This window comes from Brassica oleracea, chromosome C4 (assembly GCF_000695525.1).
Source record: "Brassica oleracea var. oleracea cultivar TO1000 chromosome C4, BOL, whole genome shotgun sequence".
NCBI classification, from domain to species: Eukaryota; Viridiplantae; Streptophyta; class Magnoliopsida; order Brassicales; family Brassicaceae; genus Brassica; species Brassica oleracea.
Genome location: NC_027751.1, coordinates 29722522 through 29733226, shown reverse-complemented (window position 1 = coordinate 29733226; position 10705 = coordinate 29722522). Strand labels below are relative to the sequence as shown.

The window sequence follows — 10705 nt, the reverse complement described above, 5'->3', positions numbered from 1 at the left end:
TTGAACAACACCGATTTTTTTCTGAAGACAATTTGAATATCGGAACGGGAACTTGCCCATTGCTTTTAATATGTAACTCGCTTCTTGAGCAAATATCCGGCAAGTCCAACCTCGATTTTATGTTGTCTTTTGTCTTCCCTGGGACATTCAATATTGTATTCATGATGTTCTCAAAGAAATTCTTCTCTATATGCATCACATCAAGGTTGTGGCGCAGAAGGAGATCCTTCCAATATGGTAACTCCCAAAATATACTCTTCTTGTGCCAGTTGTGATGAACACCGTAAGAATCAGGCATATTACGAGGGACATGCCAATTACCACCCCAGCGAACTGTTTCGTTAGCTCCGTAGTAGTCGATTTGCGCTTCAATTTGTTCTCCAGTTAGATATGGAGGAGGAGTGTCTCTCACAACCTTTTTGTGCCTAAACAAATTCTTGTTTCTTCGGTACGGATGGCCAACTGGAAGAAATCGACGGTGACAATCGAACCAACTTGTCTTTCTACCATTCTTCAGTTGAAATGCATCTGTCGTTCCATTACAATATGGACAAGCTAATCTCCCATGTGTAGTCCATCCAGACAACATCCCATAGGCAGGAAAGTCACTTATGGTCCACAAAAGCATAGCTCGCATCGTAAAATTCTTCTTCGTTGAGCAGTCATACGTCCTCACCCCTGTTGACCACAAATCTTTCAACTCTTTTATCAGTGGTTGTAGGAAAACATCAAGTGACCTTTTTGGATGCTTCGGACCGGGTATTAATATGGTCAAGAATAAAAACTCCCGTTGCATGCACATCTCCGGTGGCAGGTTGTATGGCGTAAGAAAGACAGGCCACAATGAATATTGTCTCCCTGACATTCCAAATGGACTAAATCCATCTGTGCATAATCCGAGGTACACATTCCGGCTATTGCTAGCGAAATTCGGATGTACTTTGTTAAAATTTTTCCAGGCTCTTGCATCTGATGGATGAGTCATCTCACCATCCGTCTGAGTATGCTCGGCATGCCACCTCATCTTTCCAGCAGTCTGCTCCGATTGGTACAATCTTTTCAATCTATCTGTAATTGGTAGGTACCACATCCTTTGGTACGGTACCCTATTACGTCCCCTTCCTTGCGGCTTGAATCGTGGTTTCTTGCAGAATCGACATTCTTCCAACTTCTCATCATCTCCCCAGTAGATCATGCAGTTGTCGATGCAAACATCTATCATCTCCGAAGGCAACCCAAGACTATAAACCAGTTTCTGAATCTCATAATAAGAATCAGCAGACTCATTGTCTTCCGGCAAATACTCTTTAAATAAATCTGCCCATTCGTTCATGCAACTTTCAGGTAGATTGTGATCAGTTTTAATATTCATCATTCTAGCAGCCAATGACAATTTAGAGAGACCTTCTCTACAACCACTGTAAAGTGGTTGATTTGCCGCATCTAACATTTCATAAAACTTTTTTGAATCTATGTTAGGTTCTTCATCTTCATCATCATGAGCTACGAATGCATCAGTTACCATATCATGAACCCTATCATAATCTACCATCGGCTGATCCTCCTGATGGTAACTATGTGCATTATGCAATTGATGATCAACCGGTTCTTCTTGAAAGTTGCTATTACTACTACTAGCTTCATTCTGATCATAACTATAACCTTCTCCATGTTGAAACCAGATATAATAATTTGGCGTGAAACCTCTATTTACTAAATGCTTCCAAACATTTTCACGATTTGCCAACTTTGAATTGTTACATTTCCTACAAGGACAGAATATTTTACCGCTTTCTTGGGCGAGCGGTGTAGAATCTGCTTGATGCATAAAACGCTCCAACCCAGCAAGATATTCTTTCGTCACTCTCCCGTTAGCATCTCTATGCATATACATCCACCTCCGCAACTCGAAAATATTTCCCAAGCCCGACATTTTTTTCACGTTTTTTTTCTTGTTGGTGTGCTTAAAATTATGTTCAAACCTCCATATATATAGAAAATTTTCGAATCTGGTAGTTGAATTTTGCTAGGAATTTACGACGAAAAATTAGGTTGGTGGCAAAAAAAACGTGTTAAGTTGGTGGATTTCTCGTTCTTTCCTCGTAAGTTATTTCCTCGTAAAAATCATGCTAAAATTACGACGAATTTGCGACGAAACACATTTTTCTCGGAAAAACCACGTTAACTTACGACGATTTTACGAGGAAAAGCTTTACTCGGTATTTTACAAGGCCATTACGACGAAACTTTATTTCCTCGCAATTTCATCGTTAAGTCATCGTAATTTCACGAGGAATAGTTTTCCTCGTTAAATTTCCTTGCTAAAACTGTGTTTTCTTGTAGTGAGAACGACTACCGATATCAGAGAATTTCGAAAAGCAAACTAGCGAAATGTGCAGAGTTTAGTGTGTGGACGAAGCTAGGATTGTAATATTTAGACTTTGATACTTTTGTTCGAAACAAGCTTATAATTGGATCTGATTCCTGATTTATCTGGTGTTTATTAATAAATAAATTTTATTTAAATTTTATTTAAATTTCTTTTTATCAAAGATGACAAAACTTCTCGACTAAATAACGGTCCATCTTATATTCTTAACATTTACACCCAAAAGGTCCATCTTATGTGTATATGTGACAAGTTTCTGGGCTTCCAATAAGTACGTATAACCATTAATCACACAGAATCCATCATATCCCTTCTGTGACAATGCTTTATTTTTCTAGTAATCTCGAAGGAATTGAATCTTCTTTGGACCATCAATTCGTGGAATGATCGGACCACTGTTCAGGCCGGGATTAATGGTTCAAGGTGTTGGAATCTGGCTCTAATACCATGACAAGTTTCTTAGACTTTCAACTTAAAATTAATTGGCGGTAACTGGAGTGGCCCAAATTTCTTATATATTACTCAAGTCATTTATCTATTTCTAGAGTCGGATCTTTTCTCCAATAATATGTTTGAATCCATAATAATTTGATCCATGATAGACCGGTTAAAATGGGTAGTTGACAAAAGAAAAAGATATACCTAGGGGTGGGCGTTCGGGTACCCATTCGGGTTCGGTTCGGGTCTATTCGGGTTTCGGGTTTTCGGGTTCAAAGATTTCAGCCCCATTCGGGTATTTCTAAATTTTGGTTCGGGTTCGGTTCGGATCTTTGCGGGTTCGGTTCGGGTTCGGATAACCCATTTAAATTATTTTAAAAATTTTAAAATTCATTATATACTTTAAATTTCTCAAAATCTATAAACAAAACAATATATTACTTATAAATTTGAATATCATATGTCATAGTACCTAAAATTAACATATAAATTGGTTTGGTTTGAATATTTGGATTGAGAATCAATAAGTATTGTTGGGTTTTGAGTATACTTTAGCTATTTTAGCCATGTTACTTTTGACTATTTGTATATATTTATAAGTATTTTGGATAAGTTAAAAGTATCTTATATATTTTGATGTTACTAATATATATTAAATCTAAAAATAATTAATATATATAGGTATATAAATCAATTTCGGATATAATCGGGTACCCAAAATACTTCGGTTCGGATCGGGTTCGGTTTCGGTTCTCTAAATACCAAAATTTTGAACCCATTCGGATATTTAATCAATTTCGGTTCGGGTTCGATACTACTTTTTCGGATCGGGTTCGGTTCGGTTTTTCGGATCCGGGTTTTTTGCCCAGCCCTAGATATACCGGTCAAACAACTTGACGTGTGCTAAAAGCCTAAACGATTTGTTCGCAGTTCCGTGTGTATTAAATGTTGTTGGTCTATGGAAGTTACACATGTTCATGTGAGAAAAATTATGTCAAACAAACAACAAATATAAAGAACGGAAAACAGATCTGACATAATGTTAGAAAGGACCAGGGCGTGTACGTCATACCGTACGAGTCCGTATATTACCTTCAGGTAGTAAAAACACGTTGCGATTTAGCTAGAGACCTTGACGAAACATGAGCTAGCACCTGATATTCAGAAAACTTTATGGATCAACAAATGTTTCTGTATACTGCTATACATAACTTTCTGTTTACAATCTACCAATCCAAGGTGTTGTTGCGCTTTACATATAAAATAGCACCATCGAGTCAGCTTATACAAAATGTTCTTTTCAAAGGAACCTTTGATTTACATTAAACATGGTGATACACACGCATGATATACCGTTTTGACTTCAAGATGTGTGTGACTGAAAATGAAATAATGTGATAATCATATAATAACCTAGAAGTATGTCAATTACCTAGGCGTATAATATAAGTAGGTATTGAGTTAATTGTGAACTACGAATGAAGCAACAAATGACATCATACAAAATGATTTGACAAAGAAACCTTTGGTTTAACTTAAACATGATTACTTTTAAGTTTTAAACATGTCCGTCTAAATCGGAGGGTTAATTATAATAGACATAATCAGGATTAGCAACCAAAGGTCCAAAACCCATCTAACATTGGGGTATAAAAATATTTCATAACCCTACAAAGTCCAAGAATGACCTTAGCCAATTTGTTTACTATGTATGATGATGTTACAGGCTTACAGCTATATGATTTGTACACACACTACAAGAAAACATATCACATTTTGACCACATTTCTGACCAACAAAAATGATAAAAAATAATTATGACCATATTGTGACAATTTTATGATGAATACAAAATATGGTCAAGAAATGGTTAGAATATTTTAACCAAAACATATGGTCAAAAAATGGTCAGAAAATATATTGCATTTTAACCACATTTCCGACCACTAAAAATGGTCAAAAACAATTATGACCAAATTCTAACCACTTTGTGATGAATAAGTAAAATGGTCAAAAAAATTATTAGAATTTTGTAACCAAAACACATGGTCGGTTAAAAATTTGTGACCACAATCTTACCACTTTCTAACCATATCTTTGGTTTAACCTAAATCTCAAAAGTTTTTTTTTCTCATTCTTAATTACAAAGCTTTCTCATTAAGCGGAGCCATCCTCTTTCCATTTATTTTTCTACTATTTTTATCCTAATTTAACAGACTTTTGCATCCCTTTTCTGTTTCTCTACTCTTTTATTCTTTTTTTCTCTGCTACTCCATCATCAAAACCTCTATTTCCTTCACTGCAAGTCACATTGGAGAAGTTTCAGTGTTGCTGATATCACTATCATCTCAGCTTTGCTTCTGCCATGTTCCTCTACTCCTTGCAAGGTTAGATCCATGTTTTGTGTCATACTTTATAAAAGAATATAGATCTGAACTTAATCAATATTCCAAAATCTGGATAACAATGGTTTGGGCTTTGTTTTCTGTTTTCTAGTTTTCTTTATAATCTTACTTTAGTTGATTTAATTATTTTAACCGGAGTTGCCCAAAAAAAAAAGTTGCCCAAAAAAAAAAAAATTTATTTTAACCGAAGTAGTTTGAGTGTGATTTTTTTTAAGTGTGACTTTTTAATCTAATTTTAGTTTCTCTTATCATTTGTTGTCAAAATACAACTAGGACAGATCCAGATACGTTGAGACCATGGAGGAAGACAAGACTAAACAAAGGAATTAAGTAATGGTGGACATAGTGAATGATCTCTATTTCATTTTAGTTTTCTTTTTGAGTTTAATGTATGTATTTTTATGTTGTTAAATTTCAATTCTTTTGTTTCAAATAACAATTATTCATATTTATTCATTTTCATTATATTTTACTATTTTCATGTTGCTATTAAATGTACTATTTATTTAAATTAATAATCTGATCAATTTTTAAATAAATAATAAAAAATCAACACAAAAGAGTGGTAAAAAATTCATCAAAAATTGATAATTATTTTTGACCATTTTCTGACTATTTATTTTTGACGACATTTCTGACCTTTAAATATGGTCAATAAATTTTGACCACTTTTGTGACCAAAATCCATTTCTGACGGAGCTTTTTTTTTGACGACTTTATTTGGTCAAAAAATTGTCAAAATAGAGTGTTTTTGACCATTTTCTAATGAAAATGAAGGTAAAAAATTAAACTATTTCTTGTAGTGACGAGTGGCTACAACCTCTCATGAAATGGCTTAAGTGATGGTTTGATGTATAATTAAGGGAAACCACACTGACCCTCGCACGATCGGTTAATTCGGTTTGGTTTCTGTGTTATGCTAAAACAATCAAATACCCTTTCAAATTTTATTTCAGTTCTCAGTTTAAATTGGTAAGGAATTTGCAACTCTATTTTTCTTTTTTCAAAACTAAACCAAAATTGCATCGAAATTCACTCTAACAAACCTAATATATACCGAAATTCTAAACAACCAAAATCTATTCGATGAACCGAAATATTCGGAACCGAAGTTTCAATTAGATTATGTCACATGTAACCGAACTGAACCAGAAAGTTTCCCAATCCAAAGAACCGAAACTAACCGAATCGACTCCTAAGCGCATACCGTTTCCAACGTTTGTGTCTTTCAACAACTGCTTCAAACGTTTACAAGAATAAAATAGAAAAAAAAGACTCGCCTAAAACCCTTGTTAACAAAAAAAAAAAAAAAAAAAAAAAAATTAAACCCTTCTCTGCGCCTTTTTGTCCTTCTTCAGTTCGCCTCTAGTAATTCTGAAGCCTCCTTTCGCTTTCGCCTCTAATCGGTAAAGTTTCTTCCTTTCCTTGTCTTCGGAGAAACTAAGCTAAGAGATTGCAAACCCTAGTTGTTCCCGTTTGTATTACAACGTCTTTGAAGCTTTAACCTAGATTGGTTGATACACAATGTTTAAAGTCTTAGATTGAGAATCTGAATTTGTCGACCTAGTTTATTGAATCGTTGTCTGGAATTGAAATCGCGCTGACATTTAAATCGTATTTGCTTACACTCAGCATTAGGTCAAATGGGGAAGCGTGGGAAGAAAGCTAGAAAATTTGCAAAGAAGAATCTTCAGTCTGTTGAGAAGCAAAACAGGAAGCAGAAGCCCTTTCTTAAAAAAAAAGTGAGTTTTTTTTTTTTCTTTTTTTATCATTACCCTATCTGCTTTCTAGTTTGTTAGGTGTTTATATGATCATATTGACTACTTACTTGTTTATGGTAGTGGAGAGCTAATGGTGTTTGCAACATTTGAGAAAAAAATTTCACTTTAGGATCTTGATTAAGTTATTTTTTTTTGTAGTGTTTGTGGTAGTGAGAGAGTAAATGGTTTTTGCAATGATTTTAAAAGTTTTTTCTTTTTTTTTTTGGGTTTAAGATCTTTGATTCTACCTTGTATCTGATGATATTGCCCGACTGTTTAACTTCGGTGGTTTAGGAAATGGGCGTCGTGAGGCAGAAGACGAAGAGGAGAAGATGATAGAACAGCCACATAAGAAGAGGTAAAAGTACAATCCTATCTCTTAAAACAGCTGCTCAGTAATCTGTTTGAGTTTCTTGTATTCTAAGTCGACTCTGTACTGTTCCATTTTCTTTGTTTTCAGATGCCTTGAAGAAAACCCTAAGGATATCATCATAGATGCAGTGTTAGACAATGGTGAAGATGTAGCTCTTAACGGTGGTGATTCAGATAGTGATGGATATCTGGATGAGGTACTCTTTTAACTTGGCGTTTGTTGCAGAATCTACGTGATGGCACCAAGTATTCACAGTATTTGCTCTTCTTATTTATTCAGCAAAGTGAAAATAAAGCTATCGATCATCCAATGCAGGTGGTAGATGAAACTAGAACAGATACAATGAAGCGCAAAGTACTCTGTGGAACTGTCTTAACCTCTTGCTGTGCCCTAGTTGATGAGGAACAGTCTGCTCAAATCATTAACCAGTTTGTTAAATTGGTATCGAGCTGCATGTCATTACGGACACGAGCCATCGGGAATTACTAAGCCTGACATATGCTATGAAATAGAAGACAGCGAGACATTCGCTAAGGTCATGATCTTTGTTCTCCAGAAAGCTGATCATACTTTCAGGAGCATTCTGGGATTATCAGGCTCCAGTAACAAAGAAAAGATTTTGAAGCTGAAGAACAACCCAAAATGGGATAGTGTAAAACCGCTCATCAAATCTTTCTTTAGAAGTACCATCCGTCTTGTCAAGCAGGCCGCAGATTTGGAGATAACAGTCTTTTTGCGCTTGCCCAACTTAGAGGTTCTCTAGTGTTTTTTTGCCGCATTTCCAGAGTTACTGAAAAAACTGATTAAGGTACATTATATATTCACCATTTTTCCTAGTAAAGTTATACATATTGGACTAGACTCAACATCTTTTTGGCGCTAATATATCACTAATATATCATTAGTATCTACAGTGTTCTAAAAATCGGTTTATTTGGTATCTAGGCATCCGCTAATTGGAAAAGTTTTTTTAGAACAATTTTTTAAAAGTCGGTCTCTCGGTCTAGGCGTCTGACTAATCAATAATCTCATATAAAGTGTCTAACTAACGCCTAGCGATTTTTCTCGAACAGTGGTATCTAGAGAGATACAGTTTTTATTTACACTCTTAAAAGCTTATTTTCTCTAGGAAAGTCATGTTTTAATTGTGTACATTGGTGCAGATTTCTGTTGATCTGTGGGTAACGGGTGAATAGACTCTATCGAAGCAGGCTTTTCTAATCTTGAAAAACATCGGTATGGTTTTTAACTCGGAATGCTTTGACACCTGCTTCATCAACATGTACAAAGCCTTTCTACATGACTGCGATATTCCAAAGGAAAATTCACAACAACGTCTCCAGTTCCTTAGAGATTCTCTTGTTGAGATGTGCTCTCAAGATATGCAGAAGTCTTATACCAAGGCCTTTGTTTCCATTACACAACTTGCCAAGTTATTGAAGATGTCTATGACTACAAAGAATAAGGTGCTTCTTAGTCCTTGCAACTTTCTTTCTTAAGTTTTCTTATTTGTCTTCTTAGCTTCTTTCAAATTTTGTAAGCAGGAAGCTGTGGAGAAGATACATAGCGGGCACTACACAAACTGTCTTGATCTCTGGGTGATTTTTATCGGCGCCAACGTTCAGGATTATGATCTCCAGCCGTTGCTTTATACTATGATTCAGATTATAAATTGAGTTGCTACACTATTTATTGGACCACGGTACCTTCTCCTAAGGGTTAAATGTATTCAATGGCTCAATCATCTCTCTCGTACTAGCGGTATATTCATTCCGATAGCATCACTGGTAATGGATATGTTGGAATATAAAACCACAAACGACGGTGAAAAGCAAGCAAAGAAGCTTGAAGCTGTCTCAACCTTAAAGGTTGGAAACTCATCACTGAAAAGACTCAGGAGTAGCATTGTAGATTTTCAATTTTAATCATCCCTGGGTTAAGCTAATGGATTCTTTGTTTTGCAGCTGCCTAAGAATTGGTTAAAGTCCCAAAACTTCCAAGAACAGTGTACCTTCTCTGTGATTGAGCTCCTTGCTGTTCACTTTGCTCAATGGAGCTTCCACATATCATTTCCTGAGGTTGCTACTATTCCCATTATGAGACTGAAGAAGTTTAACGAGAGCAGCACTATGGAAGGGTTGAAGCGTGTGGTGAAACGCTTTATCGAGCAGGTAACTCTCTCTAAGCAACGAAACCAAACCAACTACTTTTGTGGAATGTAACAAGAATCTTTGCTTTTGGACTGTTTTTGTTTTGTTTAGGTGGAGATGAATATTGAGTATGTGCAAATGAAGAGAGATGAAGCGGCTTTCTCACCAAACGATCAACAATCGATAGAAACGTTTTTCTGGTTGAGAAGCGAGATAAGACTTCTCCGTATACGCAATACTATGAAAGCATCATAGACAAAGCTATTGGAACAAAACAGAAGAAGTGAGCTAGGTAAGGGTGGTGGAAATAATTATAATACAGTTTGCAGTTTTGTAACTCAATAGTAATCTTTTGTTACTCGACACTTCTAATGATGGCTTGTGTTTTTTTTTTCTTCTTTTGCTGCAATTATTGTATGCTAGGAGAAACCGTACCAGTTGGAATTTCTCTAATTTTGTAAACCATTTTTGTTGTCATTAGATTTTGGAATTTCATGAATTATGTTCGGAAAGATACAAAACATTTTTGCAAGGAGTTTAATCAGATTAAAATGACAGATTACTCGTTTGGTGTGTATTAAACAAAGGAAGAAGCGTGTATTAAACAAAGGAAGAAGTGTTCAAAAGCAATGTTGGTGCGACATTGATTGTAAATATTATTCAAGAACTTATTTAGCATTTTGTTCCGTTTTAAGAATAGTTTTTCCATTGTATTTATGAATATAATTATTATGAAACAAGTCCCTGGTATTTTCCCCGCCGATCGGTGTTTACTAATATGGATTATCTTTTCTGGATATTTCCAAAAGAATATGATTTTCACAACTTTCATGGATATTATTGTACATTTGAAAAAATAGAAATAATAAAGTTTTTAATAACAGAGATAGAAACCCTCAGGAAATTCTTCGAATTGCGGAATGGAGAGTGAAGTATGGGTGGAGGCTCAAATAACAATTCCAGAAAAGCAGTTTCAGGATACACAAGCTTTTGACTGGCAATCTTCGAGTCCTTCGAGGATTTGTTTTATAGATGGTGCATGGAAGGAAAATGATAAATTCTCCGGGCAGGAATGGTTCTGCCGAGGCGTAGGATCAGAAGAGAAGATGATGAGGACGATGAATCTCCGAAGAAGTTTATCAGCTCTACATACAGAATGTGAAGCTTTTATATGGGCTATGGAGTGCATG

At 35.4% G+C, this 10705-nt stretch overlaps 1 pseudogene; it reads left to right on the top strand.

The window, feature by feature from the left end:
• The first annotated feature begins 6577 nt into the window (after positions 1–6577).
• LOC106340951 lies at positions 6578–9802 on the top strand (annotated as a pseudogene).
• Positions 9803–10705: the final 903 nt, after the last annotated feature.